Below are 25,027 nucleotides of genomic sequence, written 5' to 3'. Positions count from 1 at the left end.
TGGCAGTGGTGGGATTTGAACCCACGCCTCCGTGGAGACTGGAGCCTAAATCCAGCGCCTTAGACCGCTCGGCCACACTACCAGATACAGCTGATACCTATTGTATGAGTGCAAAATCCCATTTTAGTTGTGCGCGGTAGACTTTTGCAGCCTGTTTCCTTGCAGTTGTGTAAATATGGCTGAATGATTGGGGAAAATTCCGCATAAGATACAATTTTCCATGGAGATTTTGGCAGTGGTGGGATTTGAACCCACGCCTCCGTGGAGACTGGAGCCTAAATCCAGCGCCTTAGACCGCTCGGCCACACTACCCAACTCTCCCGATACCCATTGTGTGGGTACAAAATCCCATCCTAGTTATGTGCGACTGAGTTTTGCGCCCTTATTCCTGGCAGATGTGTAAAAATGGCTGAATGTTTGGGGAAAATTCCACAAAGGATGCGAATTTTCCATGGAGATTTTGGCAGTGGTGGGATTTGAACCCACGCCTCCGTGGAGACTGGAGCCTAAATCCAGCGCCTTAGACCGCTCGGCCACACTACCCGATACAGCTGATACCTATTGTATGAGTGCAAAATCCCATTTTAGTTGTGCGCGGTAGACTTTTGCAGCCTGTTTCCTTGCAGTTGTGTAAATATGGCTGAATGATTGGGGAAAATTCCGCATAAGATACAATTTTCCATGGAGATTTTGGCAGTGGTGGGATTTGAACCCACGCCTCCGTGGAGACTGGAGCCTAAATCCAGCGCCTTAGACCGCTCGGCCACACTACCCAACTCTCCCGATACCCATTGTGTGGGTACAAAATCCCATCCTAGTTATGTGCGACTGAGTTTTGCACCCTTATTCCTGGCAGATGTGTAAAAATGGCTGAATGTTTGGGGAAAATTCCACAAAGGATGCAATTTTCCATGGAGATTTTGGCAGTGGTGGGATTTGAACCCACGCCTCCGTGGAGACTGGAGCCTTAATCCAGCGCCTTAGACCGCTCGGCCACACTACCCAACTCTCCCGATACCCATTGTGTGGGTACAAAATCCCATCCTAGTTATGTGCGACTGAGTTCTGCGCCCTTATTCCTGGCAGATGTGTAAAAATGGCTGAATGTTTGGGGAAAATTCCACATAAGGATGCAATTTTCCATGGAGATTTTGGCAGTGGTGGGATTTGAACCCACGCCTCCGTGGAGACTGGAGCCTTAATCCAGCGCCTTAGACCGCTCGGCCACACTACCCAACTCTCCCGATACCCATTGTGTGGGTACAAAATCCCATCCTAGTTATGTGCGACTGAGTTTTGCGGCCTTATTCCTGGCAGATGTGTAAAAATGGCTGAATGTTTGGGGAAAATTCCACAAAGGATGCAATTTTCCATGGAGATTTTGGCAGTGGTGGGATTTGAACCCACGCCTCCGTGGAGACTGGAGCCTAAATCCAGCGCCTTAGACCGCTCGGCCACACTACCAGATACAGCTGATACCTATTGTATGAGTGCAAAATCCCATTTTAGTTGTGCGCGGTAGACTTTTGCAGCCTGTTTCCTTGCAGTTGTGTAAATATGGCTGAATGATTGGGGAAAATTCCGCATAAGATACAATTTTCCATGGAGATTTTGGCAGTGGTGGGATTTGAACCCACGCCTCCGTGGAGACTGGAGCCTTAATCCAGCGCCTTAGACCGCTCGGCCACACTACCCAACTCTCCCGATACCCATTGTGTGGGTACAAAATCCCATCCTAGTTATGTGCGACTGAGTTTTGCGCCCTTATTCCTGGCAGATGTGTAAAAATGGCTGAATGTTTGGGGAAAATTCCACAAAGGATGCGATTTTCCATGGAGATTTTGGCAGTGGTGGGATTTGAACCCACGCCTCCGTGGAGACTGGAGCCTAAATCCAGCGCCTTAGACCGCTCGGCCACACTACCAGACTACAGCTGATACCTATTGTATGAGTGCAAAATCCCATCTTAGTTATGTGCGACTGTAGACTTTTGCAGCCTTGTTCCTGGCAGATGTGTAAAAATGGCTGAATGTTTGGGGAAAATTCCACAAAGGATGCAATTTTCCATGGAGATTTTGGCAGTGGTGGGATTTGAACCCACGCCTCCGTGGAGACTGGAGCCTAAATCCAGCGCCTTAGACCGCTCGGCCACACTACCCGATACAGCTGATACCTATTGTATGAGTGCAAAATCCCATTTTAGTTGTGCGCGGTAGACTTTTGCAGCCTGTTTCCTTGCAGTTGTGTAAATATGGCTGAATGATTGGGGAAAATTCCGCATAAGATACAATTTTCCATGGAGATTTTGGCAGTGGTGGGATTTGAACCCACGCCTCCGTGGAGACTGGAGCCTAAATCCAGCGCCTTAGACCGCTCGGCCACACTACCCAACTCTCCCGATACCCATTGTGTGGGTACAAAATCCCATCCTAGTTATGTGCGACTGAGTTTTGCACCCTTATTCCTGGCAGATGTGTAAAAATGGCTGAATGTTTGGGGAAAATTCCACAAAGGATGCGATTTTCCATGGAGATTTTGGCAGTGGTGAGATTTGAACCCACGCCTCCGTGGAGACTGGAGCCTAAATCCAGCGCCTTAGACCGCTCGGCCACACTACCAGATACAGCTGATACCTATTGTATGAGTGCAAAATCCCATTTTAGTTGTGCGCGGTAGACTTTTGCAGCCTGTTTCCTTGCAGTTGTGTAAATATGGCTGAATGATTGGGGAAAATTCCGCATAAGATACAATTTTCCATGGAGATTTTGGCAGTGGTGGGATTTGAACCCACGCCTCCGTGGAGACTGGAGCCTAAATCCAGCGCCTTAGACCGCTCGGCCACACTACCCAACTCTCCCGATACCCATTGTGTGGGTACAAAATCCCATCCTAGTTATGTGCGACTGAGTTTTGCGCCCTTATTCCTGGCAGATGTGTAAAAATGGCTGAATGTTTGGGGAAAATTCCACAAAGGATGCGATTTTCCATGGAGATTTTGGCAGTGGTGGGATTTGAACCCACGCCTCCGTGGAGACTGGAGCCTAAATCCAGCGCCTTAGACCGCTCGGCCACACTACCCGATACAGCTGATACCTATTGTATGAGTGCAAAATCCCATTTTAGTTGTGCGCGGTAGACTTTTGCAGCCTGTTTCCTTGCAGTTGTGTAAATATGGCTGAATGATTGGGGAAAATTCCGCATAAGATACAATTTTCCATGGAGATTTTGGCAGTGGTGGGATTTGAACCCACGCCTCCGTGGAGACTGGAGCCTAAATCCAGCGCCTTAGACCGCTCGGCCACACTACCCAACTCTCCCGATACCCATTGTGTGGGTACAAAATCCCATCCTAGTTATGTGCGACTGAGTTTTGCGCCCTTATTCCTGGCAGATGTGTAAAAATGGCTGAATGTTTGGGGAAAATTCCACATAAGATACAATTTTCCATGGAGATTTTGGCAGTGGTGGGATTTGAACCCACGCCTCCGTGGAGACTGGAGCCTTAATCCAGCGCCTTAGACCGCTCGGCCACACTACCCAACTCTCCCGATACCCATTGTGTGGGTACAAAATCCCATCCTAGTTATGTGCGACTGAGTTTTGCGCCCTTATTCCTGGCAGATGTGTAAAAATGGCTGAATGTTTGGGGAAAATTCCACAAAGGATGCAATTTTCCATGGAGATTTTGGCAGTGGTGGGATTTGAACCCACGCCTCCGTGGAGACTGGAGCCTAAATCCAGCGCCTTAGACCGCTCGGCCACACTACCAGATACAGCTGATACCTATTGTATGAGTGCAAAATCCCATTTTAGTTGTGCGCGGTAGACTTTTGCAGCCTGTTTCCTTGCAGTTGTGTAAATATGGCTGAATGATTGGGGAAAATTCCGCATAAGATACAATTTTCCATGGAGATTTTGGCAGTGGTGGGATTTGAACCCACGCCTCCGTGGAGACTGGAGCCTTAATCCAGCGCCTTAGACCGCTCGGCCACACTACCCAACTCTCCCGATACCCATTGTGTGGGTACAAAATCCCATCCTAGTTATGTGCGACTGAGTTTTGCACCCTTATTCCTGGCAGATGTGTAAAAATGGCTGAATGTTTGGGGAAAATTCCACAAAGGATGCGATTTTCCATGGAGATTTTGGCAGTGGTGAGATTTGAACCCACGCCTCCGTGGAGACTGGAGCCTAAATCCAGCGCCTTAGACCGCTCGGCCACACTACCAGATACAGCTGATACCTATTGTATGAGTGCAAAATCCCATTTTAGTTGTGCGCGGTAGACTTTTGCAGCCTGTTTCCTTGCAGTTGTGTAAATATGGCTGAATGATTGGGGAAAATTCCGCATAAGATACAATTTTCCATGGAGATTTTGGCAGTGGTGGGATTTGAACCCACGCCTCCGTGGAGACTGGAGCCTTAATCCAGCGCCTTAGACCGCTCGGCCACACTACCCAACTCTCCCGATACCCATTGTGTGGGTACAAAATCCCATCCTAGTTATGTGCGACTGAGTTTTGCACCCTTATTCCTGGCAGATGTGTAAAAATGGCTGAATGTTTGGGGAAAATTCCACAAAGGATGCGATTTTCCATGGAGATTTTGGCAGTGGTGGGATTTGAACCCACGCCTCCGTGGAGACTGGAGCCTAAATCCAGCGCCTTAGACCGCTCGGCCACACTACCAGATACAGCTGATACCTATTGTATGAGTGCAAAATCCCATTTTAGTTGTGCGCGGTAGACTTTTGCAGCCTGTTTCCTTGCAGTTGTGTAAATATGGCTGAATGATTGGGGAAAATTCCGCATAAGATACAATTTTCCATGGAGATTTTGGCAGTGGTGGGATTTGAACCCACGCCTCCGTGGAGACTGGAGCCTTAATCCAGCGCCTTAGACCGCTCGGCCACACTACCCAACTCTCCCGATACCCTTTGTGTGGGTACAAAATCCCATCCTAGTTATGTGCGACTGAGTTTTGCGCCCTTATTCCTGGCAGATGTGTAAAAATGGCTGAATGTTTGGGGAAAATTCCACAAAGGATGCAATTTTCCATGGAGATTTTGGCAGTGGTGGGATTTGAACCCACGCCTCCGTGGAGACTGGAGCCTAAATCCAGCGCCTTAGACCGCTCGGCCACACTACCCAACTCTCCCGATACCCATTGTGTGGGTACAAAATCCCATCCTAGTTATGTGCGACTGAGTTTTGCGCCCTTATTCCTGGCAGATGTGTAAAAATGGCTGAATGTTTGGGGAAAATTCCACATAAGGATGCAATTTTCCATGGAGATTTTGGCAGTGGTGGGATTTGAACCCACGCCTCCGTGGAGACTGGAGCCTAAATCCAGCGCCTTAGACCGCTCGGCCACACTACCCAGACTCTCCCGATACCTATTGTAGTGGGTACAAAATCCCATCCTAGTTATGTGCGACTGAGTTTTGCAGCCCTTATTCCTGGCAGATGTGTAAAAATGGCTGAATGTTTGGGGAAAATTCCACAAAGGATGCAATTTTCCATGGAGATTTTGGCAGTGGTGGGATTTGAACCCACGCCTCCGTGGAGACTGGAGCCTAAATCCAGCGCCTTAGACCGCTCGGCCACACTACCAGATACAGCTGATACCTATTGTATGAGTGCAAAATCCCATTTTAGTTGTGCGCGGTAGACTTTTGCAGCCTGTTTCCTTGCAGTTGTGTAAATATGGCTGAATGATTGGGGAAAATTCCGCATAAGATACAATTTTCCATGGAGATTTTGGCAGTGGTGGGATTTGAACCCACGCCTCCGTGGAGACTGGAGCCTAAATCCAGCGCCTTAGACCGCTCGGCCACACTACCCAACTCTCCCGATACCCATTGTGTGGGTACAAAATCCCATCCTAGTTATGTGCGACTGAGTTTTGCGCCCTTATTCCTGGCAGATGTGTAAAAATGGCTGAATGTTTGGGGAAAATTCCACAAAGGATGCGATTTTCCATGGAGATTTTGGCAGTGGTGGGATTTGAACCCACGCCTCCGTGGAGACTGGAGCCTAAATCCAGCGCCTTAGACCGCTCGGCCACACTACCAGATACAGCTGATACCTATTGTATGAGTGCAAAATCCCATTTTAGTTGTGCGCGGTAGACTTTTGCAGCCTGTTTCCTTGCAGTTGTGTAAATATGGCTGAATGATTGGGGAAAATTCCGCATAAGATACAATTTTCCATGGAGATTTTGGCAGTGGTGGGATTTGAACCCACGCCTCCGTGGAGACTGGAGCCTTAATCCAGCGCCTTAGACCGCTCGGCCACACTACCCAACTCTCCCGATACCCATTGTGTGGGTACAAAATCCCATCCTAGTTATGTGCGACTGAGTTTTGCGCCCTTATTCCTGGCAGATGTGTAAAAATGGCTGAATGTTTGGGGAAAATTCCACAAAGGATGCGATTTTCCATGGAGATTTTGGCAGTGGTGGGATTTGAACCCACGCCTCCGTGGAGACTGGAGCCTAAATCCAGCGCCTTAGACCGCTCGGCCACACTACCAGATACAGCTGATGCCTATTGTATGAGTGCAAAATCCCATTTTAGTTGTGCGCGGTAGACTTTTGCAGCCTGTTTCCTTGCAGTTGTGTAAATATGGCTGAATGATTGGGGAAAATTCCGCATAAGATACAATTTTCCATGGAGATTTTGGCAGTGGTGGGATTTGAACCCACGCCTCCGTGGAGACTGGAGCCTTAATCCAGCGCCTTAGACCGCTCGGCCACACTACCCAACTCTCCCGATACCCATTGTGTGGGTACAAAATCCCATCCTAGTTATGTGCGACTGAGTTTTGCACCCTTATTCCTGGCAGATGTGTAAAAATGGCTGAATGTTTGGGGAAAATTCCACAAAGGATGCGATTTTCCATGGAGATTTTGGCAGTGGTGGGATTTGAACCCACGCCTCCGTGGAGACTGGAGCCTAAATCCAGCGCCTTAGACCGCTCGGCCACACTACCAGATACAGCTGATACCTATTGTATGAGTGCAAAATCCCATTTTAGTTGTGCGCGGTAGACTTTTGCAGCCTGTTTCCTTGCAGTTGTGTAAATATGGCTGAATGATTGGGGAAAATTCCGCATAAGATACAATTTTCCATGGAGATTTTGGCAGTGGTGGGATTTGAACCCACGCCTCCGTGGAGACTGGAGCCTTAATCCAGCGCCTTAGACCGCTCGGCCACACTACCCAACTCTCCCGATACCCATTGTGTGGGTACAAAATCCCATCCTAGTTATGTGCGACTGAGTTTTGCGGCCTTATTCCTGGCAGATGTGTAAAAATGGCTGAATGTTTGGGGAAAATTCCGCATAAGATACAATTTTCCATGGAGATTTTGGCAGTGGTGGGATTTGAACCCACGCCTCCGTGGAGACTGGAGCCTTAATCCAGCGCCTTAGACCGCTCGGCCACACTACCCAACTCTCCCGATACCCATTGTGTGGGTACAAAATCCCATCCTAGTTATGTGCGACTGAGTTCTGCGCCCTTGTTCCTGGCAGATGTGTAAAAATGGCTGAATGTTTGGGGAAAATTCCACAAAGGATGCAATTTTCCATGGAGATTTTGGCAGTGGTGGGATTTGAACCCACGCCTCCGTGGAGACTGGAGCCTAAATCCAGCGCCTTAGACCGCTCGGCCACACTACCCGATACAGCTGATACCTATTGTATGAGTGCAAAATCCCATTAGTTATGTGCGACTGAGTTTTGCGCCTTATTCCTGGCAGATTGTGTAAAAATGGCTGAATGTTTGGGGAAAATTCCGCATAAGATACAATTTTCCATGGAGATTTTGGCAGTGGTGGGATTTGAACCCACGCCTCCGTGGAGACTGGAGCCTTAATCCAGCGCCTTAGACCGCTCGGCCACACTACCCAACTCTCCCGATACCCATTGTGTGGGTACAAAATCCCATCCTAGTTATGTGCGACTGAGTTTTGCGCCCTTATTCCTGGCAGATGTGTAAAAATGGCTGAATGTTTGGGGAAAATTCCACAAAGGATGCAATTTTCCATGGAGATTTTGGCAGTGGTGGGATTTGAACCCACGCCTCCGTGGAGACTGGAGCCTAAATCCAGCGCCTTAGACCGCTCGGCCACACTACCAGATACAGCTGATACCTATTGTATGAGTGCAAAATCCCATTTTAGTTGTGCGCGGTAGACTTTTGCAGCCTGTTTCCTTGCAGTTGTGTAAATATGGCTGAATGATTGGGGAAAATTCCGCATAAGATACAATTTTCCATGGAGATTTTGGCAGTGGTGGGATTTGAACCCACGCCTCCGTGGAGACTGGAGCCTAAATCCAGCGCCTTAGACCGCTCGGCCACACTACCCAACTCTCCCGATACCCATTGTGTGGGTACAAAATCCCATCCTAGTTATGTGCGACTGAGTTTTGCGCCCTTATTCCTGGCAGATGTGTAAAAATGGCTGAATGTTTGGGGAAAATTCCACAAAGGATGCGATTTTCCATGGAGATTTTGGCAGTGGTGGGATTTGAACCCACGCCTCCGTGGAGACTGGAGCCTAAATCCAGCGCCTTAGACCGCTCGGCCACACTACCAGATACAGCTGATACCTATTGTATGAGTGCAAAATCCTAGTTATGTGCGACTGTAGACTTTTGCAGCCTGTTTCCTGGCAGATGTGTAAAAATGGCTGAATGTTTGGGGAAAATTCCGCATAAGATACAATTTTCCATGGAGATTTTGGCAGTGGTGGGATTTGAACCCACGCCTCCGTGGAGACTGGAGCCTAAATCCAGCGCCTTAGACCGCTCGGCCACACTACCAGATACAGCTGATACCTATTGTATGAGTACAAAATCCCATCCTAGTTATGTGCGACTGAGTTTTGCGGCCTTATTCCTGGCAGATGTGTAAAAATGGCTGAATGTTTGGGGAAAATTCCGCATAAGATACAATTTTCCATGGAGATTTTGGCAGTGGTGGGATTTGAACCCACGCCTCCGTGGAGACTGGAGCCTTAATCCAGCGCCTTAGACCGCTCGGCCACACTACCCAACTCTCCCGATACCCATTGTGTGGGTACAAAATCCCATCCTAGTTATGTGCGACTGAGTTTTGCTCCCTTATTCCTGGCAGATGTGTAAAAATGGCTGAATGTTTGGGGAAAATTCCTCATAGGATGCAATTTTCCATGGAGATTTTGGCAGTGGTGGGATTTGAACCCACGCCTCCGTGGAGACTGGAGCCTAAATCCAGCGCCTTAGACCGCTCGGCCACACTACCAGATACAGCTGATACCTATTGTATGAGTGCAAAATCCCATTTTAGTTGTGCGCGGTAGACTTTTGCAGCCTGTTTCCTTGCAGTTGTGTAAATATGGCTGAATGATTGGGGAAAATTCCGCATAAGATACAATTTTCCATGGAGATTTTGGCAGTGGTGGGATTTGAACCCACGCCTCCGTGGAGACTGGAGCCTTAATCCAGCGCCTTAGACCGCTCGGCCACACTACCCAACTCTCCCGATACCCATTGTGTGGGTACAAAATCCCATCCTAGTTATGTGCGACTGAGTTTTGCACCCTTATTCCTGGCAGATGTGTAAAAATGGCTGAATGTTTGGGGAAAATTCCACAAAGGATGCGATTTTCCATGGAGATTTTGGCAGTGGTGGGATTTGAACCCACGCCTCCGTGGAGACTGGAGCCTAAATCCAGCGCCTTAGACCGCTCGGCCACACTACCAGATACAGCTGATACCTATTGTATGAGTGCAAAATCCCATTTTAGTTGTGCGCGGTAGACTTTTGCAGCCTGTTTCCTTGCAGTTGTGTAAATATGGCTGAATGATTGGGGAAAATTCCGCATAAGATACAATTTTCCATGGAGATGTTGGCAGTGGTGGGATTTGAACCCACGCCTCCGTGGAGACTGGAGCCTTAATCCAGCGCCTTAGACCGCTCGGCCACACTACCCAACTCTCCCGATACCCATTGTGTGGGTACAAAATCCCATCCTAGTTATGTGCGACTGAGTTTTGCGCCCTTATTCCTGGCAGATGTGTAAAAATGGCTGAATGTTTGGGGAAAATTCCGCATAAGATACAATTTTCCATGGAGATTTTGGCAGTGGTGGGATTTGAACCCACGCCTCCGTGGAGACTGGAGCCTAAATCCAGCGCCTTAGACCGCTCGGCCACACTACCCAACTCTCCCGATACCCATTGTGTGGGTACAAAATCCCATCCTAGTTATGTGCGACTGAGTTTTGCGCCTCATTCCTGGCAGATGTGTAAAAATGGCTGAATGTTTGGGGAAAATTCCACATAAGGATGCAATTTTCCATGGAGATTTTGGCAGTGGTGGGATTTGAACCCACGCCTCCGTGGAGACTGGAGCCTAAATCCAGCGCCTTAGACCGCTCGGCCACACTACCCAACTCTCCCGATACCCATTGTGTGGGTACAAAATCCCATCCTAGTTATGTGCGACTGAGTTTTGCACCCTTATTCCTGGCAGATGTGTAAAAATGGCTGAATGTTTGGGGAAAATTCCACAAAGGATGCGATTTTCCATGGAGATTTTGGCAGTGGTGGGATTTGAACCCACGCCTCCGTGGAGACTGGAGCCTAAATCCAGCGCCTTAGACCGCTCGGCCACACTACCCGATACAGCTGATACCTATTGTATGAGTGCAAAATCCCATTTTAGTTGTGCGCGGTAGACTTTTGCAGCCTGTTTCCTTGCAGTTGTGTAAATATGGCTGAATGATTGGGGAAAATTCCGCATAAGATACAATTTTCCATGGAGATTTTGGCAGTGGTGGGATTTGAACCCACGCCTCCGTGGAGACTGGAGCCTTAATCCAGCGCCTTAGACCGCTCGGCCACACTACCCAACTCTCCCGATACCCATTGTGTGGGTACAAAATCCCATCCTAGTTATGTGCGACTGAGTTTTGCGCCCTTATTCCTGGCAGATGTGTAAAAATGGCTGAATGTTTGGGGAAAATTCCACAAAGGATGCGATTTTCCATGGAGATTTTGGCAGTGGTGAGATTTGAACCCACGCCTCCGTGGAGACTGGAGCCTAAATCCAGCGCCTTAGACCGCTCGGCCACACTACCAGATACAGCTGATACCTATTGTATGAGTGCAAAATCCCATTTTAGTTGTGCGCGGTAGACTTTTGCAGCCTGTTTCCTTGCAGTTGTGTAAATATGGCTGAATGATTGGGGAAAATTCCGCATAAGATACAATTTTCCATGGAGATTTTGGCAGTGGTGGGATTTGAACCCACGCCTCCGTGGAGACTGGAGCCTTAATCCAGCGCCTTAGACCGCTCGGCCACACTACCCAACTCTCCCGATACCCATTGTGTGGGTACAAAATCCCATCCTAGTTATGTGCGACTGAGTTTTGCGCCCTTATTCCTGGCAGATGTGTAAAAATGGCTGAATGTTTGGGGAAAATTCCACAAAGGATGCGATTTTCCATGGAGATTTTGGCAGTGGTGGGATTTGAACCCACGCCTCCGTGGAGACTGGAGCCTAAATCCAGCGCCTTAGACCGCTCGGCCACACTACCAGATACAGCTGATGCCTATTGTATGAGTGCAAAATCCCATTTTAGTTGTGCGCGGTAGACTTTTGCAGCCTGTTTCCTTGCAGTTGTGTAAATATGGCTGAATGATTGGGGAAAATTCCGCATAAGATACAATTTTCCATGGAGATTTTGGCAGTGGTGGGATTTGAACCCACGCCTCCGTGGAGACTGGAGCCTTAATCCAGCGCCTTAGACCGCTCGGCCACACTACCCAACTCTCCCGATACCCATTGTGTGGGTACAAAATCCCATCCTAGTTATGTGCGACTGAGTTTTGCGCCCTTATTCCTGGCAGATGTGTAAAAATGGCTGAATGTTTGGGGAAAATTCCACAAAGGATGCGATTTTCCATGGAGATTTTGGCAGTGGTGGGATTTGAACCCACGCCTCCGTGGAGACTGGAGCCTAAATCCAGCGCCTTAGACCGCTCGGCCACACTACCAGATACAGCTGATACCTATTGTATGAGTGCAAAATCCCATTTTAGTTGTGCGCGGTAGACTTTTGCAGCCTGTTTCCTTGCAGTTGTGTAAATATGGCTGAATGTTTGGGGAAAATTCCGCATAAGATACAATTTTCCATGGAGATTTTGGCAGTGGTGGGATTTGAACCCACGCCTCCGTGGAGACTGGAGCCTAAATCCAGCGCCTTAGACCGCTCGGCCACACTACCCAACTCTCCCGATACCCATTGTGTGGGTACAAAATCCCATCCTAGTTATGTGCGACTGAGTTTTGCGCCCTTATTCCTGGCAGATGTGTAAAAATGGCTGAATGTTTGGGGAAAATTCCACAAAGGATGCAATTTTCCATGGAGATTTTGGCAGTGGTGGGATTTGAACCCACGCCTCCGTGGAGACTGGAGCCTAAATCCAGCGCCTTAGACCGCTCGGCCACACTACCAGATACAGCTGATACCTATTGTATGAGTGCAAAATCCCATTTTAGTTGTGCGCGGTAGACTTTTGCAGCCTGTTTCCTTGCAGTTGTGTAAATATGGCTGAATGATTGGGGAAAATTCCGCATAAGATACAATTTTCCATGGAGATTTTGGCAGTGGTGGGATTTGAACCCACGCCTCCGTGGAGACTGGAGCCTAAATCCAGCGCCTTAGACCGCTCGGCCACACTACCCAACTCTCCCGATACCCATTGTGTGGGTACAAAATCCCATCCTAGTTATGTGCGACTGAGTTTTGCACCCTTATTCCTGGCAGATGTGTAAAAATGGCTGAATGTTTGGGGAAAATTCCACAAAGGATGCAATTTTCCATGGAGATTTTGGCAGTGGTGGGATTTGAACCCACGCCTCCGTGGAGACTGGAGCCTAAATCCAGCGCCTTAGACCGCTCGGCCACACTACCAGACTACAGCTGATACCTATTGTATGAGTGCAAAATCCCATCTTAGTTATGTGCGACTGTAGACTTTTGCAGCCCTTATTCCTGGCAGATGTGTAAAATGGCTGAATGTTTGGGGAAAATTCCGCATAAGATACAATTTTCCATGGAGATTTTGGCAGTGGTGGGATTTGAACCCACGCCTCCGTGGAGACTGGAGCCTAAATCCAGCGCCTTAGACCGCTCGGCCACACTACCAGATACAGCTGATACCTATTGTATGAGTGCAAAATCCCATTAGTTATGTGCGACTGAGTTTTGCGGCCTTATTCCTGGCAGATGTGTAAAAATGGCTGAATGTTTGGGGAAAATTCCGCATAAGATACAATTTTCCATGGAGATTTTGGCAGTGGTGGGATTTGAACCCACGCCTCCGTGGAGACTGGAGCCTTAATCCAGCGCCTTAGACCGCTCGGCCACACTACCCAACTCTCCCGATACCCATTGTGTGGGTACAAAATCCCATCCTAGTTATGTGCGACTGAGTTTTGCGGCCTTATTCCTGGCAGATGTGTAAAAATGGCTGAATGTTTGGGGAAAATTCCACAAAGGATGCGATTTTCCATGGAGATTTTGGCAGTGGTGGGATTTGAACCCACGCCTCCGTGGAGACTGGAGCCTAAATCCAGCGCCTTAGACCGCTCGGCCACACTACCAGATACAGCTGATACCTATTGTATGAGTGCAAAATCCCATTTTAGTTGTGCGCGGTAGACTTTTGCAGCCTGTTTCCTTGCAGTTGTGTAAATATGGCTGAATGATTGGGGAAAATTCCGCATAAGATACAATTTTCCATGGAGATTTTGGCAGTGGTGGGATTTGAACCCACGCCTCCGTGGAGACTGGAGCCTTAATCCAGCGCCTTAGACCGCTCGGCCACACTACCCAACTCTCCCGATACCCATTGTGTGGGTACAAAATCCCATCCTAGTTATGTGCGACTGAGTTTTGCGCCCTTATTCCTGGCAGATGTGTAAAAATGGCTGAATGTTTGGGGAAAATTCCACAAAGGATGCGATTTTCCATGGAGATTTTGGCAGTGGTGGGATTTGAACCCACGCCTCCGTGGAGACTGGAGCCTTAATCCAGCGCCTTAGACCGCTCGGCCACACTACCCAACTCTCCCGATACCCATTGTGTGGGTACAAAATCCCATCCTAGTTATGTGCGACTGAGTTTTGCGCCCTTATTCCTGGCAGATGTGTAAAAATGGCTGAATGTTTGGGGAAAATTCCACAAAGGATGCGATTTTCCATGGAGATTTTGGCAGTGGTGGGATTTGAACCCACGCCTCCGTGGAGACTGGAGCCTAAATCCAGCGCCTTAGACCGCTCGGCCACACTACCAGATACAGCTGATACCTATTGTATGAGTGCAAAATCCCATCCTAGTTATGTGCGCGGTAGACTTTTGCAGCCCTTATTCCTGGCAGATGTGTAAAAATGGCTGAATGTTTGGGGAAAATTCCACAAAGGATGCGATTTTCCATGGAGATTTTGGCAGTGGTGGGATTTGAACCCACGCCTCCGTGGAGACTGGAGCCTAAATCCAGCGCCTTAGACCGCTCGGCCACACTACCAGATACAGCTGATACCTATTGTATGAGTGCAAAATCCCATTTTAGTTGTGCGCGGTAGACTTTTGCAGCCTGTTTCCTTGCAGTTGTGTAAATATGGCTGAATGATTGGGGAAAATTCCGCATAAGATACAATTTTCCATGGAGATTTTGGCAGTGGTGGGATTTGAACCCACGCCTCCGTGGAGACTGGAGCCTAAATCCAGCGCCTTAGACCGCTCGGCCACACTACCCAACTCTCCCGATACCCATTGTGTGGGTACAAAATCCCATCCTAGTTATGTGCGACTGAGTTTTGCACCCTTATTCCTGGCAGATGTGTAAAAATGGCTGAATGTTTGGGGAAAATTCCACAAAGGATGCAATTTTCCATGGAGATTTTGGCAGTGGTGGGATTTGAACCCACGCCTCCGTGGAGACTGGAGCCTAAATCCAGCGCCTTAGACCGCTCGGCCACACTACCAGACTACAGCTGATACCTATTGTATGAGTGCAAAATCCCATCTAGTTATGTGCGACTGTAGACTTTTGCAGCCTGTTTCCTTGCAGTTGTGTAAATATGGCTGAATGTTTGGGGAAAATTCCGCATAAGATACAATTTTCCATGGAGATTTTGGCAGTGGTGGGATTTGAACCCACGCCTCCGTGGAGACTGGAGCCTTAATCCAGCGCCTTAGACCGCTCGGCCACACTACCCAACTCTCCCGATACCCATTGTGTGGGTACAAAATCCCATCCTAGTTATGTGCGACTGAGTTTTGCGCCCTTATTCCTGGCAGATGTGTAAAAATGGCTGAATGTTTGGGGAAAATTCCGCATAAGATACAATTTTCCATGGAGATTTTGGCAGTGGTGGGATTTGAACCCACGCCTCCGTGGAGACTGGAGCCTTAATCCAGCGCCTTAGACCGCTCGGCCACACTACCCAACTCTCCCGATACCCATTGTGTGGGTACAAAATCCCATCCTAGTTATGTGCGACTGAGTTTTGCACCCTTATTCCTGGCAGATGTGTAAAAATGGCTGAATGTTTGGGGAAAATTCCACAAAGGATGCAATTTTCCATGGAGATTTTGGCAGTGGTGGGATTTGAACCCACGCCTCCGTGGAGACTGGAGCCTAAATCCAGCGCCTTAGACCGCTCGGCCACACTACCCGATACAGCTGATACCTATTGTATGAGTGCAAAATCCCATTTTAGTTGTGCGCGGTAGACTTTTGCAGCCTTGTTCCTGGCAGATGTGTAAAAATGGCTGAATGTTTGGGGAAAATTCCACAAAGGATGCAATTTTCCATGGAGATTTTGGCAGTGGTGGGATTTGAACCCACGCCTCCGTGGAGACTGGAGCCTAAATCCAGCGCCTTAGACCGCTCGGCCACACTACCAGATACAGCTGATACCTATTGTATGAGTGCAAAATCCCATTTTAGTTGTGCGCGGTAGACTTTTGCAGCCTGTTTCCTTGCAGTTGTGTAAATATGGCTGAATGATTGGGGAAAATTCCGCATAAGATACAATTTTCCATGGAGATTTTGGCAGTGGTGGGATTTGAACCCACGCCTCCGTGGAGACTGGAGCCTTAATCCAGCGCCTTAGACCGCTCGGCCACACTACCCAACTCTCCCGATACCCATTGTGTGGGTACAAAATCCCATCCTAGTTATGTGCGACTGAGTTTTGCGCCCTTATTCCTGGCAGATGTGTAAAAATGGCTGAATGTTTGGGGAAAATTCCACATACGGATGCAATTTTCCATGGAGATTTTGGCAGTGGTGGGATTTGAACCCACGCCTCCGTGGAGACTGGAGCCTTAATCCAGCGCCTTAGACCGCTCGGCCACACTACCCAACTCTCCCGATACCCATTGTGTGGGTACAAAATCCCATCCTAGTTATGTGCGACTGAGTTCTGCGCCCTTGTTCCTGGCAGATGTGTAAAAATGGCTGAATGTTTGGGGAAAATTCCACAAAGGATGCAATTTTCCATGGAGATTTTGGCAGTGGTGGGATTTGAACCCACGCCTCCGTGGAGACTGGAGCCTAAATCCAGCGCCTTAGACCGCTCGGCCACACTACCAGATACAGCTGATACCTATTGTATGAGTACAAAATCCCATCCTAGTTATGTGCGACTGAGTTCTGCGCCCTTATTCCTGGCAGATGTGTAAAAATGGCTGAATGTTTGGGGAAAATTCCACAAAGGATGCGATTTTCCATGGAGATTTTGGCAGTGGTGGGATTTGAACCCACGCCTCCGTGGAGACTGGAGCCTAAATCCAGCGCCTTAGACCGCTCGGCCACACTACCAGATACAGCTGATACCTATTGTATGAGTGCAAAATCCCATTTTAGTTGTGCGCGGTAGACTTTTGCAGCCTGTTTCCTTGCAGTTGTGTAAATATGGCTGAATGATTGGGGAAAATTCCGCATAAGATACAATTTTCCATGGAGATGTTGGCAGTGGTGGGATTTGAACCCACGCCTCCGTGGAGACTGGAGCCTTAATCCAGCGCCTTAGACCGCTCGGCCACACTACCCAACTCTCCCGATACCCATTGTGTGGGTACAAAATCCCATCCTAGTTATGTGCGACTGAGTTTTGCGCCCTTATTCCTGGCAGATGTGTAAAAATGGCTGAATGTTTGGGGAAAATTCCACAAAGGATGCGATTTTCCATGGAGATTTTGGCAGTGGTGGGATTTGAACCCACGCCTCCGTGGAGACTGGAGCCTAAATCCAGCGCCTTAGACCGCTCGGCCACACTACCAGATACAGCTGATACCTATTGTATGAGTGCAAAATCCCATTTTAGTTGTGCGCGGTAGACTTTTGCAGCCTGTTTCCTTGCAGTTGTGTAAATATGGCTGAATGATTGGGGAAAATTCCGCATAAGATACAATTTTCCATGGAGATTTTGGCAGTGGTGGGATTTGAACCCACGCCTCCGTGGAGACTGGAGCCTTAATCCAGCGCCTTAGACCGCTCGGCCACACTACCCAACTCTCCCGATACCCATTGTGTGGGTACAAAATCCCATCCTAGTTATGTGCGACTGAGTTTTGCGCCCTTATTCCTGGCAGATGTGTAAAAATGGCTGAATGTTTGGGGAAAATTCCACAAAGGATGCAATTTTCCATGGAGATTTTGGCAGTGGTGGGATTTGAACCCACGCCTCCGTGGAGACTGGAGCCTTAATCCAGCGCCTTAGACCGCTCGGCCACACTACCCAACTCTCCCGATACCCATTGTGTGGGTACAAAATCCCATCCTAGTTATGTGCGACTGAGTTCTGCGCCCTTATTCCTGGCAGATGTGTAAAAATGGCTGAATGTTTGGGGAAAATTCCACAAAGGATGCGATTTTCCATGGAGATTTTGGCAGTGGTGGGATTTGAACCCACTCCTCCGTGGAGACTGGAGCCTAAATCCAGCGCCTTAGACCGCTCGGCCACACTACCAGATACAGCTGATACCTATTGTATGAGTGCAAAATCCCATTTAGTTGTGCGCGGTAGACTTTTGCAGCCCTTATTCCTGGCAGATGTGTAAAAATGGCTGAATGTTTGGGGAAAATTCCACAAAGGATGCGATTTTCCATGGAGATTTTGGCAGTGGTGGGATTTGAACCCACGCCTCCGTGGAGACTGGAGCCTAAATCCAGCGCCTTAGACCGCTCGGCCACACTACCAGATACAGCTGATACCTATTGTATGAGTGCAAAATCCCATTTTAGTTGTGCGCGGTAGACTTTTGCAGCCTGTTTCCTTGCAGTTGTGTAAATATGGCTGAATGATTGGGGAAAATTCCGCATACGATACAATTTTCCATGGAGATGTTGGCAGTGGTGGGATTTGAACCCACGCCTCCGTGGAGACTGGAGCCTTAATCCAGCGCCTTAGACCGCTCGGCCACACTACCCAACTCTCCCGATACCCATTGTGTGGGTACAAAATCCCATCCTAGTTATGTGCGACTGAGTTTTGCGCCCTTATTCCTGGCAGATGTGTAAAAATGGCTGAATGTTTGGGGAAAATTCCACAAAGGATGCGATTTTCCATGGAGATTTTGGCAGTGGTGGGATTTGAACCCACGCCTCCGTGGAGACTGGAGCCTAAATCCAGCGCCTTAGACCGCTCGGCCACACTACCCAACTCTCCCGATACCCATTGTGTGGGTACAAAATCCCATCCTAGTTATGTGCGACTGAGTTTTGCAGCCCTTATTCCTGGCAGATGTGTAAAAATGGCTGAATGTTTGGGGAAAATTCCACAAAGGATGCGATTTTCCATGGAGATTTTGGCAGTGGTGGGATTTGAACCCACGCCTCCGTGGAGACTGGAGCCTAAATCCAGCGCCTTAGACCGCTCGGCCACACTACCAGATACAGCTGATACCTATTGTATGAGTGCAAAATCCCATTTTAGTTGTGCGCGGTAGACTTTTGCAGCCTGTTTCCTTGCAGTTGTGTAAATATGGCTGAATGATTGGGGAAAATTCCGCATAAGATACAATTTTCCATGGAGATTTTGGCAGTGGTGGGATTTGAACCCACGCCTCCGTGGAGACTGGAGCCTTAATCCAGCGCCTTAGACCGCTCGGCCACACTACCCAACTCTCCCGATACCCATTGTGTGGGTACAAAATCCCATCCTAGTTATGTGCGACTGAGTTTTGCGCCCTTATTCCTGGCAGATGTGTAAAAATGGCTGAATGTTTGGGGAAAATTCCACAAAGGATGCGATTTTCCATGGAGATTTTGGCAGTGGTGGGATTTGAACCCACGCCTCCGTGGAGACTGGAGCCTTAATCCAGCGCCTTAGACCGCTCGGCCACACTACCCAACTCTCCCGATACCCATTGTGTGGGTACAAAATCCCATCCTAGTTATGTGCGACTGAGTTCTGCGCCCTTATTCCTGGCAGATGTGTAAAAATGGCTGAATGTTTGGGGAAAATTCCACAAAGGATGCGATTTTGGCAGTGGTGGGATTTGAACCCACGCCTCCGTGGAGACTGGAGCCTAAATCCAGCGCCTTAGACCGCTCGGCCACACTACCAGATACAGCTGATACCTATTGTATGAGTGCAAAATCCCATTTTAGTTGTGCGCGGTAGACTTTTGCAGCCCTTATTCCTGGCAGATGTGTAAAAATGGCTGAATGTTTGGGGAAAATTCCACAAAGGATGCGATTTTCCATGGAGATTTTGGCAGTGGTGGGATTTGAACCCACGCCTCCGTGGAGACTGGAGCCTAAATCCAGCGCCTTAGACCGCTCGGCCACACTACCAGATACAGCTGATACCTATTGTATGAGTGCAAAATCCCATTTTAGTTGTGCGCGGTAGACTTTTGCAGCCTGTTTCCTTGCAGTTGTGTAAATATGGCTGAATGATTGGGGAAAATTCCGCATAAGATACAATTTTCCATGGAGATGTTGGCAGTGGTGGGATTTGAACCCACGCCTCCGTGGAGACTGGAGCCTTAATCCAGCGCCTTAGACCGCTCGGCCACACTACCCAACTCTCCCGATACCCATTGTGTGGGTACAAAATCCCATCCTAGTTATGTGCGACTGAGTTTTGCGCCCTTATTCCTGGCAGATGTGTAAAAATGGCTGAATGTTTGGGGAAAATTCCACAAAGGATGCAATTTTCCATGGAGATTTTGGCAGTGGTGGGATTTGAACCCACGCCTCCGTGGAGACTGGAGCCTAAATCCAGCGCCTTAGACCGCTCGGCCACACTACCCAACTCTCCCTATACCCATTGTGTGGGTACAAAATCCCATCCTAGTTATGTGCGACTGAGTTTTGCGCCCTTATTCCTGGCAGATGTGTAAAAATGGCTGAATGTTTGGGGAAAATTCCGCATAAGATACAATTTTCCATGGAGATTTTGGCAGTGGTGGGATTTGAACCCACGCCTCCGTGGAGACTGGAGCCTAAATCCAGCGCCTTAGACCGCTCGGCCACACTACCCAACTCTCCCGATACCCATTGTGTGGGTACAAAATCCCATCCTAGTTATGTGCGACTGAGTTTTGCGCCCTTATTCCTGGCAGATGTGTAAAAATGGCTGAATGTTTGGGGAAAATTCCACAAAGGATGCGATTTTCCATGGAGATTTTGGCAGTGGTGGGATTTGAACCCACGCCTCCGTGGAGACTGGAGCCTAAATCCAGCGCCTTAGACCGCTCGGCCACACTACCAGATACAGCTGATACCTATTGTATGAGTGCAAAATCCCATTTTAGTTGTGCGCGGTAGACTTTTGCAGCCTGTTTCCTTGCAGTTGTGTAAATATGGCTGAATGATTGGGGAAAATTCCGCATAAGATACAATTTTCCATGGAGATGTTGGCAGTGGTGGGATTTGAACCCACGCCTCCGTGGAGACTGGAGCCTTAATCCAGCGCCTTAGACCGCTCGGCCACACTACCCAACTCTCCCGATACCCATTGTGTGGGTACAAAATCCCATCCTAGTTATGTGCGACTGAGTTTTGCACCCTTATTCCTGGCAGATGTGTAAAAATGGCTGAATGTTTGGGGAAAATTCCACAAAGGATGCGATTTTCCATGGAGATTTTGGCAGTGGTGGGATTTGAACCCACGCCTCCGTGGAGACTGGAGCCTTAATCCAGCGCCTTAGACCGCTCGGCCACACTACCCAACTCTCCCGATACCCATTGTGTGGGTACAAAATCCCATCCTAGTTATGTGCGACTGAGTTTCTGCGCCCTTATTCCTGGCAGATGTGTAAAAATGGCTGAATGTTTGGGGAAAATTCCACAAAGGATGCGATTTTCCATGGAGATTTTGGCAGTGGTGGGATTTGAACCCACGCCTCCGTGGAGACTGGAGCCTAAATCCAGCGCCTTAGACCGCTCGGCCACACTACCAGATACAGCTGATACCTATTGTATGAGTGCAAAATCCCATTTTAGTTGTGCGCGGTAGACTTTTGCAGCCCTTATTCCTGGCAGATGTGTAAAAATGGCTGAATGTTTGGGGAAAATTCCACAAAGGATGCGATTTTCCATGGAGATTTTGGCAGTGGTGGGATTTGAACCCACGCCTCCGTGGAGACTGGAGCCTAAATCCAGCGCCTTAGACCGCTCGGCCACACTACCAGATACAGCTGATACCTATTGTATGAGTGCAAAATCCCATTTTAGTTGTGCGCGGTAGACTTTTGCAGCCTGTTTCCTTGCAGTTGTGTAAATATGGCTGAATGATTGGGGAAAATTCCGCATAAGATACAATTTTCCATGGAGATGTTGGCAGTGGTGGGATTTGAACCCACGCCTCCGTGGAGACTGGAGCCTAAATCCAGCGCCTTAGACCGCTCGGCCACACTACCCAACTCTCCCGATACCCATTGTGTGGGTACAAAATCCCATCCTAGTTATGTGCGACTGAGTTTTGCGCCCTTATTCCTGGCAGATGTGTAAAAATGGCTGAATGTTTGGGGAAAATTCCACAAAGGATGCGATTTTCCATGGAGATTTTGGCAGTGGTGGGATTTGAACCCACGCCTCCGTGGAGACTGGAGCCTAAATCCAGCGCCTTAGACCGCTCGGCCACACTACCAGATACAGCTGATACCTATTGTATGAGTGCAAAATCCCATTTTAGTTGTGCGCGGTAGACTTTTGCAGCCTGTTTCCTTGCAGTTGTGTAAATATGGCTGAATGATTGGGGAAAATTCCGCATAAGATACAATTTTCCATGGAGATGTTGGCAGTGGTGGGATTTGAACCCACGCCTCCGTGGAGACTGGAGCCTTAATCCAGCGCCTTAGACCGCTCGGCCACACTACCCAACTCTCCCGATACCCATTGTGTGGGTACAAAATCCCATCCTAGTTATGTGCGACTGAGTTTTGCACCCTTATTCCTGGCAGATGTGTAAAAATGGCTGAATGTTTGGGGAAAATTCCACAAAGGATGCGATTTTCCATGGAGATTTTGGCAGTGGTGGGATTTGAACCCACGCCTCCGTGGAGACTGGAGCCTTAATCCAGCGCCTTAGACCGCTCGGCCACACTACCCAACTACTCCCGATACCCATTGTGTGGGTACAAAATCCCATCCTAGTTATGTGCGACTGAGTTCTGCGCCCTTATTCCTGGCAGATGTGTAAAAATGGCTGAATGTTTGGGGAAAATTCCACAAAGGATGCGATTTTCCATGGAGATTTTGGCAGTGGTGGGATTTGAACCCACGCCTCCGTGGAGACTGGAGCCTAAATCCAGCGCCTTAGACCGCTCGGCCACACTACCAGATACAGCTGATACCTATTGTATGAGTGCAAAATCCCATTTTAGTTGTGCGCGGTAGACTTTTGCAGCCCTTATTCCTGGCAGATGTGTAAAAATGGCTGAATGTTTGGGGAAAATTCCACAAAGGATGCGATTTTCCATGGAGATTTTGGCAGTGGTGGGATTTGAACCCACGCCTCCGTGGAGACTGGAGCCTAAATCCAGCGCCTTAGACCGCTCGGCCACACTACCAGATACAGCTGATACCTATTGTATGAGTGCAAAATCCCATTTTAGTTGTGCGCGGTAGACTTTTGCAGCCTGTTTCCTTGCAGTTGTGTAAATATGGCTGAATGATTGGGGAAAATTCCGCATAAGATACAATTTTCCATGGAGATGTTGGCAGTGGTGGGATTTGAACCCACGCCTCCGTGGAGACTGGAGCCTTAATCCAGCGCCTTAGACCGCTCGGCCACACTACCCAACTCTCCCGATACCCATTGTGTGGGTACAAAATCCCATCCTAGTTATGTGCGACTGAGTTTTGCGCCCTTATTCCTGGCAGATGTGTAAAAATGGCTGAATGTTTGGGGAAAATTCCACAAAGGATGCGATTTTCCATGGAGATTTTGGCAGTGGTGGGATTTGAACCCACGCCTCCGTGGAGACTGGAGCCTTAATCCAGCGCCTTAGACCGCTCGGCCACACTACCCAACACTCCCGATACCCATTGTGTGGGTACAAAATCCCATCCTAGTTATGTGCGACTGAGTTCTGCGCCCTTATTCCTGGCAGATGTGTAAAAATGGCTGAATGTTTGGGGAAAATTCCACAAAGGATGCGATTTTCCATGGAGATTTTGGCAGTGGTGGGATTTGAACCCACGCCTCCGTGGAGACTGGAGCCTAAATCCAGCGCCTTAGACCGCTCGGCCACACTACCAGATACAGCTGATACCTATTGTATGAGTGCAAAATCCCATTTTAGTTGTGCGCGGTAGACTTTTGCAGCCCTTATTCCTGGCAGATGTGTAAAAATGGCTGAATGTTTGGGGAAAATTCCACAAAGGATGCGATTTTCCATGGAGATTTTGGCAGTGGTGGGATTTGAACCCACGCCTCCGTGGAGACTGGAGCCTAAATCCAGCGCCTTAGACCGCTCGGCCACACTACCAGATACAGCTGATACCTATTGTATGAGTGCAAAATCCCATTTTAGTTGTGCGCGGTAGACTTTTGCAGCCTGTTTCCTTGCAGTTGTGTAAATATGGCTGAATGATTGGGGAAAATTCCGCATAAGATACAATTTTCCATGGAGATGTTGGCAGTGGTGGGATTTGAACCCACGCCTCCGTGGAGACTGGAGCCTTAATCCAGCGCCTTAGACCGCTCGGCCACACTACCCAACTCTCCCGATACCCATTGTGTGGGTACAAAATCCCATCCTAGTTATGTGCGACTGAGTTTTGCGCCCTTATTCCTGGCAGATGTGTAAAAATGGCTGAATGTTTGGGGAAAATTCCACAAAGGATGCGATTTTCCATGGAGATTTTGGCAGTGGTGGGATTTGAACCCACGCCTCCGTGGAGACTGGAGCCTAAATCCAGCGCCTTAGACCGCTCGGCCACACTACCAGATACAGCTGATACCTATTGTATGAGTGCAAAATCCCATTTTAGTTGTGCGCGGTAGACTTTTGCAGCCTGTTTCCTTGCAGTTGTGTAAATATGGCTGAATGATTGGGGAAAATTCCGCATAAGATACAATTTTCCATGGAGATGTTGGCAGTGGTGGGATTTGAACCCACGCCTCCGTGGAGACTGGAGCCTTAATCCAGCGCCTTAGACCGCTCGGCCACACTACCCAACTCTCCCGATACCCATTGTGTGGGTACAAAATCCCATCCTAGTTATGTGCGACTGAGTTTTGCGCCCTTATTCCTGGCAGATGTGTAAAAATGGCTGAATGTTTGGGGAAAATTCCACAAAGGATGCGATTTTCCATGGAGATTTTGGCAGTGGTGGGATTTGAACCCACTCCTCCGTGGAGACTGGAGCCTTAATCCAGCGCCTTAGACCGCTCGGCCACACTACCCAACATCTCCCGATACCCATTGTGTGGGTACAAAATCCCATCCTAGTTATGTGCGACTGAGTTCTGCGCCCTTATTCCTGGCAGATGTGTAAAAAT

General features: G+C 48.6%; 101 non-coding genes across 101 annotated transcripts; all 101 read right to left on the bottom strand.

Annotated features, from left to right (window-relative positions):
• On the bottom strand, positions 1–82 carry trnal-uag. Its single transcript has one exon. It is a non-coding gene; the product is annotated as a tRNA-Leu (tRNA).
• Positions 83–230: 148 nt separating this feature from the next.
• Positions 231–312, bottom strand: trnal-uag. The gene has a single exon. It is a non-coding gene; the product is annotated as a tRNA-Leu (tRNA).
• A 149-nt stretch (positions 313–461) lies between these two features.
• On the bottom strand, positions 462–543 carry trnal-uag. Its single transcript has one exon. It is a non-coding gene; the product is annotated as a tRNA-Leu (tRNA).
• Positions 544–691: 148 nt separating this feature from the next.
• Positions 692–773, bottom strand: trnal-uag. Its single transcript has one exon. It is a non-coding gene; the product is annotated as a tRNA-Leu (tRNA).
• Positions 774–921: 148 nt separating this feature from the next.
• trnal-aag lies at positions 922–1,003 on the bottom strand. Its single transcript has one exon. It is a non-coding gene; the product is annotated as a tRNA-Leu (tRNA).
• A 149-nt stretch (positions 1,004–1,152) lies between these two features.
• On the bottom strand, positions 1,153–1,234 carry trnal-aag. The gene has a single exon. It is a non-coding gene; the product is annotated as a tRNA-Leu (tRNA).
• A 148-nt stretch (positions 1,235–1,382) lies between these two features.
• Positions 1,383–1,464, bottom strand: trnal-uag. Its single transcript has one exon. It is a non-coding gene; the product is annotated as a tRNA-Leu (tRNA).
• Positions 1,465–1,612: 148 nt separating this feature from the next.
• Positions 1,613–1,694, bottom strand: trnal-aag. Its single transcript has one exon. It is a non-coding gene; the product is annotated as a tRNA-Leu (tRNA).
• A 148-nt stretch (positions 1,695–1,842) lies between these two features.
• Positions 1,843–1,924, bottom strand: trnal-uag. The gene has a single exon. It is a non-coding gene; the product is annotated as a tRNA-Leu (tRNA).
• Positions 1,925–2,076: 152 nt separating this feature from the next.
• Positions 2,077–2,158, bottom strand: trnal-uag. The gene has a single exon. It is a non-coding gene; the product is annotated as a tRNA-Leu (tRNA).
• A 148-nt stretch (positions 2,159–2,306) lies between these two features.
• On the bottom strand, positions 2,307–2,388 carry trnal-uag. The gene has a single exon. It is a non-coding gene; the product is annotated as a tRNA-Leu (tRNA).
• A 378-nt stretch (positions 2,389–2,766) lies between these two features.
• trnal-uag lies at positions 2,767–2,848 on the bottom strand. Its single transcript has one exon. It is a non-coding gene; the product is annotated as a tRNA-Leu (tRNA).
• A 148-nt stretch (positions 2,849–2,996) lies between these two features.
• Positions 2,997–3,078, bottom strand: trnal-uag. Its single transcript has one exon. It is a non-coding gene; the product is annotated as a tRNA-Leu (tRNA).
• Positions 3,079–3,226: 148 nt separating this feature from the next.
• trnal-uag lies at positions 3,227–3,308 on the bottom strand. Its single transcript has one exon. It is a non-coding gene; the product is annotated as a tRNA-Leu (tRNA).
• Positions 3,309–3,456: 148 nt separating this feature from the next.
• Positions 3,457–3,538, bottom strand: trnal-aag. The gene has a single exon. It is a non-coding gene; the product is annotated as a tRNA-Leu (tRNA).
• A 148-nt stretch (positions 3,539–3,686) lies between these two features.
• trnal-uag lies at positions 3,687–3,768 on the bottom strand. Its single transcript has one exon. It is a non-coding gene; the product is annotated as a tRNA-Leu (tRNA).
• Positions 3,769–3,916: 148 nt separating this feature from the next.
• Positions 3,917–3,998, bottom strand: trnal-aag. The gene has a single exon. It is a non-coding gene; the product is annotated as a tRNA-Leu (tRNA).
• A 378-nt stretch (positions 3,999–4,376) lies between these two features.
• On the bottom strand, positions 4,377–4,458 carry trnal-aag. Its single transcript has one exon. It is a non-coding gene; the product is annotated as a tRNA-Leu (tRNA).
• Positions 4,459–4,606: 148 nt separating this feature from the next.
• Positions 4,607–4,688, bottom strand: trnal-uag. The gene has a single exon. It is a non-coding gene; the product is annotated as a tRNA-Leu (tRNA).
• A 148-nt stretch (positions 4,689–4,836) lies between these two features.
• trnal-aag lies at positions 4,837–4,918 on the bottom strand. Its single transcript has one exon. It is a non-coding gene; the product is annotated as a tRNA-Leu (tRNA).
• Positions 4,919–5,066: 148 nt separating this feature from the next.
• trnal-uag lies at positions 5,067–5,148 on the bottom strand. The gene has a single exon. It is a non-coding gene; the product is annotated as a tRNA-Leu (tRNA).
• A 149-nt stretch (positions 5,149–5,297) lies between these two features.
• On the bottom strand, positions 5,298–5,379 carry trnal-uag. Its single transcript has one exon. It is a non-coding gene; the product is annotated as a tRNA-Leu (tRNA).
• A 151-nt stretch (positions 5,380–5,530) lies between these two features.
• Positions 5,531–5,612, bottom strand: trnal-uag. The gene has a single exon. It is a non-coding gene; the product is annotated as a tRNA-Leu (tRNA).
• Positions 5,613–5,760: 148 nt separating this feature from the next.
• trnal-uag lies at positions 5,761–5,842 on the bottom strand. The gene has a single exon. It is a non-coding gene; the product is annotated as a tRNA-Leu (tRNA).
• Positions 5,843–5,990: 148 nt separating this feature from the next.
• On the bottom strand, positions 5,991–6,072 carry trnal-uag. The gene has a single exon. It is a non-coding gene; the product is annotated as a tRNA-Leu (tRNA).
• A 148-nt stretch (positions 6,073–6,220) lies between these two features.
• On the bottom strand, positions 6,221–6,302 carry trnal-aag. Its single transcript has one exon. It is a non-coding gene; the product is annotated as a tRNA-Leu (tRNA).
• A 148-nt stretch (positions 6,303–6,450) lies between these two features.
• trnal-uag lies at positions 6,451–6,532 on the bottom strand. The gene has a single exon. It is a non-coding gene; the product is annotated as a tRNA-Leu (tRNA).
• A 148-nt stretch (positions 6,533–6,680) lies between these two features.
• On the bottom strand, positions 6,681–6,762 carry trnal-aag. Its single transcript has one exon. It is a non-coding gene; the product is annotated as a tRNA-Leu (tRNA).
• Positions 6,763–6,910: 148 nt separating this feature from the next.
• trnal-uag lies at positions 6,911–6,992 on the bottom strand. Its single transcript has one exon. It is a non-coding gene; the product is annotated as a tRNA-Leu (tRNA).
• A 148-nt stretch (positions 6,993–7,140) lies between these two features.
• Positions 7,141–7,222, bottom strand: trnal-aag. The gene has a single exon. It is a non-coding gene; the product is annotated as a tRNA-Leu (tRNA).
• Positions 7,223–7,370: 148 nt separating this feature from the next.
• Positions 7,371–7,452, bottom strand: trnal-aag. Its single transcript has one exon. It is a non-coding gene; the product is annotated as a tRNA-Leu (tRNA).
• Positions 7,453–7,600: 148 nt separating this feature from the next.
• trnal-uag lies at positions 7,601–7,682 on the bottom strand. Its single transcript has one exon. It is a non-coding gene; the product is annotated as a tRNA-Leu (tRNA).
• A 146-nt stretch (positions 7,683–7,828) lies between these two features.
• Positions 7,829–7,910, bottom strand: trnal-aag. Its single transcript has one exon. It is a non-coding gene; the product is annotated as a tRNA-Leu (tRNA).
• Positions 7,911–8,058: 148 nt separating this feature from the next.
• Positions 8,059–8,140, bottom strand: trnal-uag. Its single transcript has one exon. It is a non-coding gene; the product is annotated as a tRNA-Leu (tRNA).
• A 148-nt stretch (positions 8,141–8,288) lies between these two features.
• On the bottom strand, positions 8,289–8,370 carry trnal-uag. Its single transcript has one exon. It is a non-coding gene; the product is annotated as a tRNA-Leu (tRNA).
• Positions 8,371–8,518: 148 nt separating this feature from the next.
• Positions 8,519–8,600, bottom strand: trnal-uag. The gene has a single exon. It is a non-coding gene; the product is annotated as a tRNA-Leu (tRNA).
• A 146-nt stretch (positions 8,601–8,746) lies between these two features.
• On the bottom strand, positions 8,747–8,828 carry trnal-uag. The gene has a single exon. It is a non-coding gene; the product is annotated as a tRNA-Leu (tRNA).
• A 148-nt stretch (positions 8,829–8,976) lies between these two features.
• On the bottom strand, positions 8,977–9,058 carry trnal-aag. The gene has a single exon. It is a non-coding gene; the product is annotated as a tRNA-Leu (tRNA).
• A 148-nt stretch (positions 9,059–9,206) lies between these two features.
• On the bottom strand, positions 9,207–9,288 carry trnal-uag. The gene has a single exon. It is a non-coding gene; the product is annotated as a tRNA-Leu (tRNA).
• Positions 9,289–9,436: 148 nt separating this feature from the next.
• Positions 9,437–9,518, bottom strand: trnal-aag. The gene has a single exon. It is a non-coding gene; the product is annotated as a tRNA-Leu (tRNA).
• Positions 9,519–9,666: 148 nt separating this feature from the next.
• Positions 9,667–9,748, bottom strand: trnal-uag. The gene has a single exon. It is a non-coding gene; the product is annotated as a tRNA-Leu (tRNA).
• Positions 9,749–9,896: 148 nt separating this feature from the next.
• Positions 9,897–9,978, bottom strand: trnal-aag. Its single transcript has one exon. It is a non-coding gene; the product is annotated as a tRNA-Leu (tRNA).
• Positions 9,979–10,126: 148 nt separating this feature from the next.
• Positions 10,127–10,208, bottom strand: trnal-uag. Its single transcript has one exon. It is a non-coding gene; the product is annotated as a tRNA-Leu (tRNA).
• Positions 10,209–10,356: 148 nt separating this feature from the next.
• On the bottom strand, positions 10,357–10,438 carry trnal-uag. The gene has a single exon. It is a non-coding gene; the product is annotated as a tRNA-Leu (tRNA).
• A 148-nt stretch (positions 10,439–10,586) lies between these two features.
• trnal-uag lies at positions 10,587–10,668 on the bottom strand. Its single transcript has one exon. It is a non-coding gene; the product is annotated as a tRNA-Leu (tRNA).
• Positions 10,669–10,816: 148 nt separating this feature from the next.
• Positions 10,817–10,898, bottom strand: trnal-aag. The gene has a single exon. It is a non-coding gene; the product is annotated as a tRNA-Leu (tRNA).
• Positions 10,899–11,276: 378 nt separating this feature from the next.
• On the bottom strand, positions 11,277–11,358 carry trnal-aag. Its single transcript has one exon. It is a non-coding gene; the product is annotated as a tRNA-Leu (tRNA).
• Positions 11,359–11,506: 148 nt separating this feature from the next.
• On the bottom strand, positions 11,507–11,588 carry trnal-uag. Its single transcript has one exon. It is a non-coding gene; the product is annotated as a tRNA-Leu (tRNA).
• Positions 11,589–11,736: 148 nt separating this feature from the next.
• Positions 11,737–11,818, bottom strand: trnal-aag. The gene has a single exon. It is a non-coding gene; the product is annotated as a tRNA-Leu (tRNA).
• A 148-nt stretch (positions 11,819–11,966) lies between these two features.
• trnal-uag lies at positions 11,967–12,048 on the bottom strand. Its single transcript has one exon. It is a non-coding gene; the product is annotated as a tRNA-Leu (tRNA).
• Positions 12,049–12,196: 148 nt separating this feature from the next.
• On the bottom strand, positions 12,197–12,278 carry trnal-uag. Its single transcript has one exon. It is a non-coding gene; the product is annotated as a tRNA-Leu (tRNA).
• Positions 12,279–12,426: 148 nt separating this feature from the next.
• On the bottom strand, positions 12,427–12,508 carry trnal-uag. Its single transcript has one exon. It is a non-coding gene; the product is annotated as a tRNA-Leu (tRNA).
• Positions 12,509–12,656: 148 nt separating this feature from the next.
• On the bottom strand, positions 12,657–12,738 carry trnal-uag. Its single transcript has one exon. It is a non-coding gene; the product is annotated as a tRNA-Leu (tRNA).
• Positions 12,739–12,886: 148 nt separating this feature from the next.
• On the bottom strand, positions 12,887–12,968 carry trnal-uag. Its single transcript has one exon. It is a non-coding gene; the product is annotated as a tRNA-Leu (tRNA).
• Positions 12,969–13,120: 152 nt separating this feature from the next.
• On the bottom strand, positions 13,121–13,202 carry trnal-uag. Its single transcript has one exon. It is a non-coding gene; the product is annotated as a tRNA-Leu (tRNA).
• A 146-nt stretch (positions 13,203–13,348) lies between these two features.
• On the bottom strand, positions 13,349–13,430 carry trnal-aag. Its single transcript has one exon. It is a non-coding gene; the product is annotated as a tRNA-Leu (tRNA).
• Positions 13,431–13,578: 148 nt separating this feature from the next.
• On the bottom strand, positions 13,579–13,660 carry trnal-uag. Its single transcript has one exon. It is a non-coding gene; the product is annotated as a tRNA-Leu (tRNA).
• A 148-nt stretch (positions 13,661–13,808) lies between these two features.
• Positions 13,809–13,890, bottom strand: trnal-aag. Its single transcript has one exon. It is a non-coding gene; the product is annotated as a tRNA-Leu (tRNA).
• A 148-nt stretch (positions 13,891–14,038) lies between these two features.
• Positions 14,039–14,120, bottom strand: trnal-aag. The gene has a single exon. It is a non-coding gene; the product is annotated as a tRNA-Leu (tRNA).
• Positions 14,121–14,268: 148 nt separating this feature from the next.
• trnal-uag lies at positions 14,269–14,350 on the bottom strand. Its single transcript has one exon. It is a non-coding gene; the product is annotated as a tRNA-Leu (tRNA).
• A 151-nt stretch (positions 14,351–14,501) lies between these two features.
• trnal-uag lies at positions 14,502–14,583 on the bottom strand. The gene has a single exon. It is a non-coding gene; the product is annotated as a tRNA-Leu (tRNA).
• Positions 14,584–14,731: 148 nt separating this feature from the next.
• On the bottom strand, positions 14,732–14,813 carry trnal-uag. Its single transcript has one exon. It is a non-coding gene; the product is annotated as a tRNA-Leu (tRNA).
• A 148-nt stretch (positions 14,814–14,961) lies between these two features.
• trnal-uag lies at positions 14,962–15,043 on the bottom strand. The gene has a single exon. It is a non-coding gene; the product is annotated as a tRNA-Leu (tRNA).
• Positions 15,044–15,194: 151 nt separating this feature from the next.
• On the bottom strand, positions 15,195–15,276 carry trnal-aag. The gene has a single exon. It is a non-coding gene; the product is annotated as a tRNA-Leu (tRNA).
• A 148-nt stretch (positions 15,277–15,424) lies between these two features.
• On the bottom strand, positions 15,425–15,506 carry trnal-aag. Its single transcript has one exon. It is a non-coding gene; the product is annotated as a tRNA-Leu (tRNA).
• Positions 15,507–15,654: 148 nt separating this feature from the next.
• Positions 15,655–15,736, bottom strand: trnal-uag. Its single transcript has one exon. It is a non-coding gene; the product is annotated as a tRNA-Leu (tRNA).
• Positions 15,737–15,884: 148 nt separating this feature from the next.
• trnal-uag lies at positions 15,885–15,966 on the bottom strand. The gene has a single exon. It is a non-coding gene; the product is annotated as a tRNA-Leu (tRNA).
• Positions 15,967–16,114: 148 nt separating this feature from the next.
• Positions 16,115–16,196, bottom strand: trnal-aag. The gene has a single exon. It is a non-coding gene; the product is annotated as a tRNA-Leu (tRNA).
• A 149-nt stretch (positions 16,197–16,345) lies between these two features.
• trnal-aag lies at positions 16,346–16,427 on the bottom strand. The gene has a single exon. It is a non-coding gene; the product is annotated as a tRNA-Leu (tRNA).
• Positions 16,428–16,575: 148 nt separating this feature from the next.
• On the bottom strand, positions 16,576–16,657 carry trnal-uag. Its single transcript has one exon. It is a non-coding gene; the product is annotated as a tRNA-Leu (tRNA).
• A 148-nt stretch (positions 16,658–16,805) lies between these two features.
• On the bottom strand, positions 16,806–16,887 carry trnal-uag. Its single transcript has one exon. It is a non-coding gene; the product is annotated as a tRNA-Leu (tRNA).
• A 148-nt stretch (positions 16,888–17,035) lies between these two features.
• Positions 17,036–17,117, bottom strand: trnal-aag. Its single transcript has one exon. It is a non-coding gene; the product is annotated as a tRNA-Leu (tRNA).
• A 148-nt stretch (positions 17,118–17,265) lies between these two features.
• Positions 17,266–17,347, bottom strand: trnal-uag. The gene has a single exon. It is a non-coding gene; the product is annotated as a tRNA-Leu (tRNA).
• A 148-nt stretch (positions 17,348–17,495) lies between these two features.
• Positions 17,496–17,577, bottom strand: trnal-aag. Its single transcript has one exon. It is a non-coding gene; the product is annotated as a tRNA-Leu (tRNA).
• Positions 17,578–17,725: 148 nt separating this feature from the next.
• trnal-aag lies at positions 17,726–17,807 on the bottom strand. The gene has a single exon. It is a non-coding gene; the product is annotated as a tRNA-Leu (tRNA).
• Positions 17,808–18,185: 378 nt separating this feature from the next.
• trnal-uag lies at positions 18,186–18,267 on the bottom strand. The gene has a single exon. It is a non-coding gene; the product is annotated as a tRNA-Leu (tRNA).
• A 148-nt stretch (positions 18,268–18,415) lies between these two features.
• On the bottom strand, positions 18,416–18,497 carry trnal-aag. The gene has a single exon. It is a non-coding gene; the product is annotated as a tRNA-Leu (tRNA).
• Positions 18,498–18,645: 148 nt separating this feature from the next.
• On the bottom strand, positions 18,646–18,727 carry trnal-uag. The gene has a single exon. It is a non-coding gene; the product is annotated as a tRNA-Leu (tRNA).
• Positions 18,728–18,876: 149 nt separating this feature from the next.
• On the bottom strand, positions 18,877–18,958 carry trnal-uag. Its single transcript has one exon. It is a non-coding gene; the product is annotated as a tRNA-Leu (tRNA).
• A 148-nt stretch (positions 18,959–19,106) lies between these two features.
• trnal-aag lies at positions 19,107–19,188 on the bottom strand. Its single transcript has one exon. It is a non-coding gene; the product is annotated as a tRNA-Leu (tRNA).
• Positions 19,189–19,336: 148 nt separating this feature from the next.
• trnal-aag lies at positions 19,337–19,418 on the bottom strand. The gene has a single exon. It is a non-coding gene; the product is annotated as a tRNA-Leu (tRNA).
• A 135-nt stretch (positions 19,419–19,553) lies between these two features.
• Positions 19,554–19,635, bottom strand: trnal-uag. The gene has a single exon. It is a non-coding gene; the product is annotated as a tRNA-Leu (tRNA).
• Positions 19,636–19,784: 149 nt separating this feature from the next.
• On the bottom strand, positions 19,785–19,866 carry trnal-uag. Its single transcript has one exon. It is a non-coding gene; the product is annotated as a tRNA-Leu (tRNA).
• A 148-nt stretch (positions 19,867–20,014) lies between these two features.
• On the bottom strand, positions 20,015–20,096 carry trnal-aag. The gene has a single exon. It is a non-coding gene; the product is annotated as a tRNA-Leu (tRNA).
• Positions 20,097–20,244: 148 nt separating this feature from the next.
• trnal-uag lies at positions 20,245–20,326 on the bottom strand. The gene has a single exon. It is a non-coding gene; the product is annotated as a tRNA-Leu (tRNA).
• Positions 20,327–20,474: 148 nt separating this feature from the next.
• trnal-uag lies at positions 20,475–20,556 on the bottom strand. Its single transcript has one exon. It is a non-coding gene; the product is annotated as a tRNA-Leu (tRNA).
• Positions 20,557–20,704: 148 nt separating this feature from the next.
• On the bottom strand, positions 20,705–20,786 carry trnal-uag. The gene has a single exon. It is a non-coding gene; the product is annotated as a tRNA-Leu (tRNA).
• Positions 20,787–20,934: 148 nt separating this feature from the next.
• On the bottom strand, positions 20,935–21,016 carry trnal-aag. The gene has a single exon. It is a non-coding gene; the product is annotated as a tRNA-Leu (tRNA).
• Positions 21,017–21,164: 148 nt separating this feature from the next.
• Positions 21,165–21,246, bottom strand: trnal-aag. Its single transcript has one exon. It is a non-coding gene; the product is annotated as a tRNA-Leu (tRNA).
• A 149-nt stretch (positions 21,247–21,395) lies between these two features.
• trnal-uag lies at positions 21,396–21,477 on the bottom strand. The gene has a single exon. It is a non-coding gene; the product is annotated as a tRNA-Leu (tRNA).
• Positions 21,478–21,626: 149 nt separating this feature from the next.
• trnal-uag lies at positions 21,627–21,708 on the bottom strand. Its single transcript has one exon. It is a non-coding gene; the product is annotated as a tRNA-Leu (tRNA).
• Positions 21,709–21,856: 148 nt separating this feature from the next.
• Positions 21,857–21,938, bottom strand: trnal-uag. The gene has a single exon. It is a non-coding gene; the product is annotated as a tRNA-Leu (tRNA).
• Positions 21,939–22,086: 148 nt separating this feature from the next.
• trnal-uag lies at positions 22,087–22,168 on the bottom strand. The gene has a single exon. It is a non-coding gene; the product is annotated as a tRNA-Leu (tRNA).
• Positions 22,169–22,316: 148 nt separating this feature from the next.
• Positions 22,317–22,398, bottom strand: trnal-aag. The gene has a single exon. It is a non-coding gene; the product is annotated as a tRNA-Leu (tRNA).
• A 148-nt stretch (positions 22,399–22,546) lies between these two features.
• On the bottom strand, positions 22,547–22,628 carry trnal-aag. Its single transcript has one exon. It is a non-coding gene; the product is annotated as a tRNA-Leu (tRNA).
• Positions 22,629–22,777: 149 nt separating this feature from the next.
• Positions 22,778–22,859, bottom strand: trnal-uag. The gene has a single exon. It is a non-coding gene; the product is annotated as a tRNA-Leu (tRNA).
• Positions 22,860–23,238: 379 nt separating this feature from the next.
• trnal-aag lies at positions 23,239–23,320 on the bottom strand. Its single transcript has one exon. It is a non-coding gene; the product is annotated as a tRNA-Leu (tRNA).
• Positions 23,321–23,468: 148 nt separating this feature from the next.
• On the bottom strand, positions 23,469–23,550 carry trnal-aag. Its single transcript has one exon. It is a non-coding gene; the product is annotated as a tRNA-Leu (tRNA).
• Positions 23,551–24,159: 609 nt separating this feature from the next.
• trnal-aag lies at positions 24,160–24,241 on the bottom strand. The gene has a single exon. It is a non-coding gene; the product is annotated as a tRNA-Leu (tRNA).
• A 378-nt stretch (positions 24,242–24,619) lies between these two features.
• Positions 24,620–24,701, bottom strand: trnal-aag. Its single transcript has one exon. It is a non-coding gene; the product is annotated as a tRNA-Leu (tRNA).
• Positions 24,702–24,849: 148 nt separating this feature from the next.
• Positions 24,850–24,931, bottom strand: trnal-aag. The gene has a single exon. It is a non-coding gene; the product is annotated as a tRNA-Leu (tRNA).
• Positions 24,932–25,027: the final 96 nt, after the last annotated feature.

This window comes from Esox lucius, chromosome 17 (genome assembly GCF_011004845.1).
Source record: "Esox lucius isolate fEsoLuc1 chromosome 17, fEsoLuc1.pri, whole genome shotgun sequence".
Lineage (NCBI taxonomy): Eukaryota > Metazoa > Chordata > Actinopteri > Esociformes > Esocidae > Esox > Esox lucius.
This window is presented reverse-complemented; position numbering and strand designations above follow the sequence as displayed.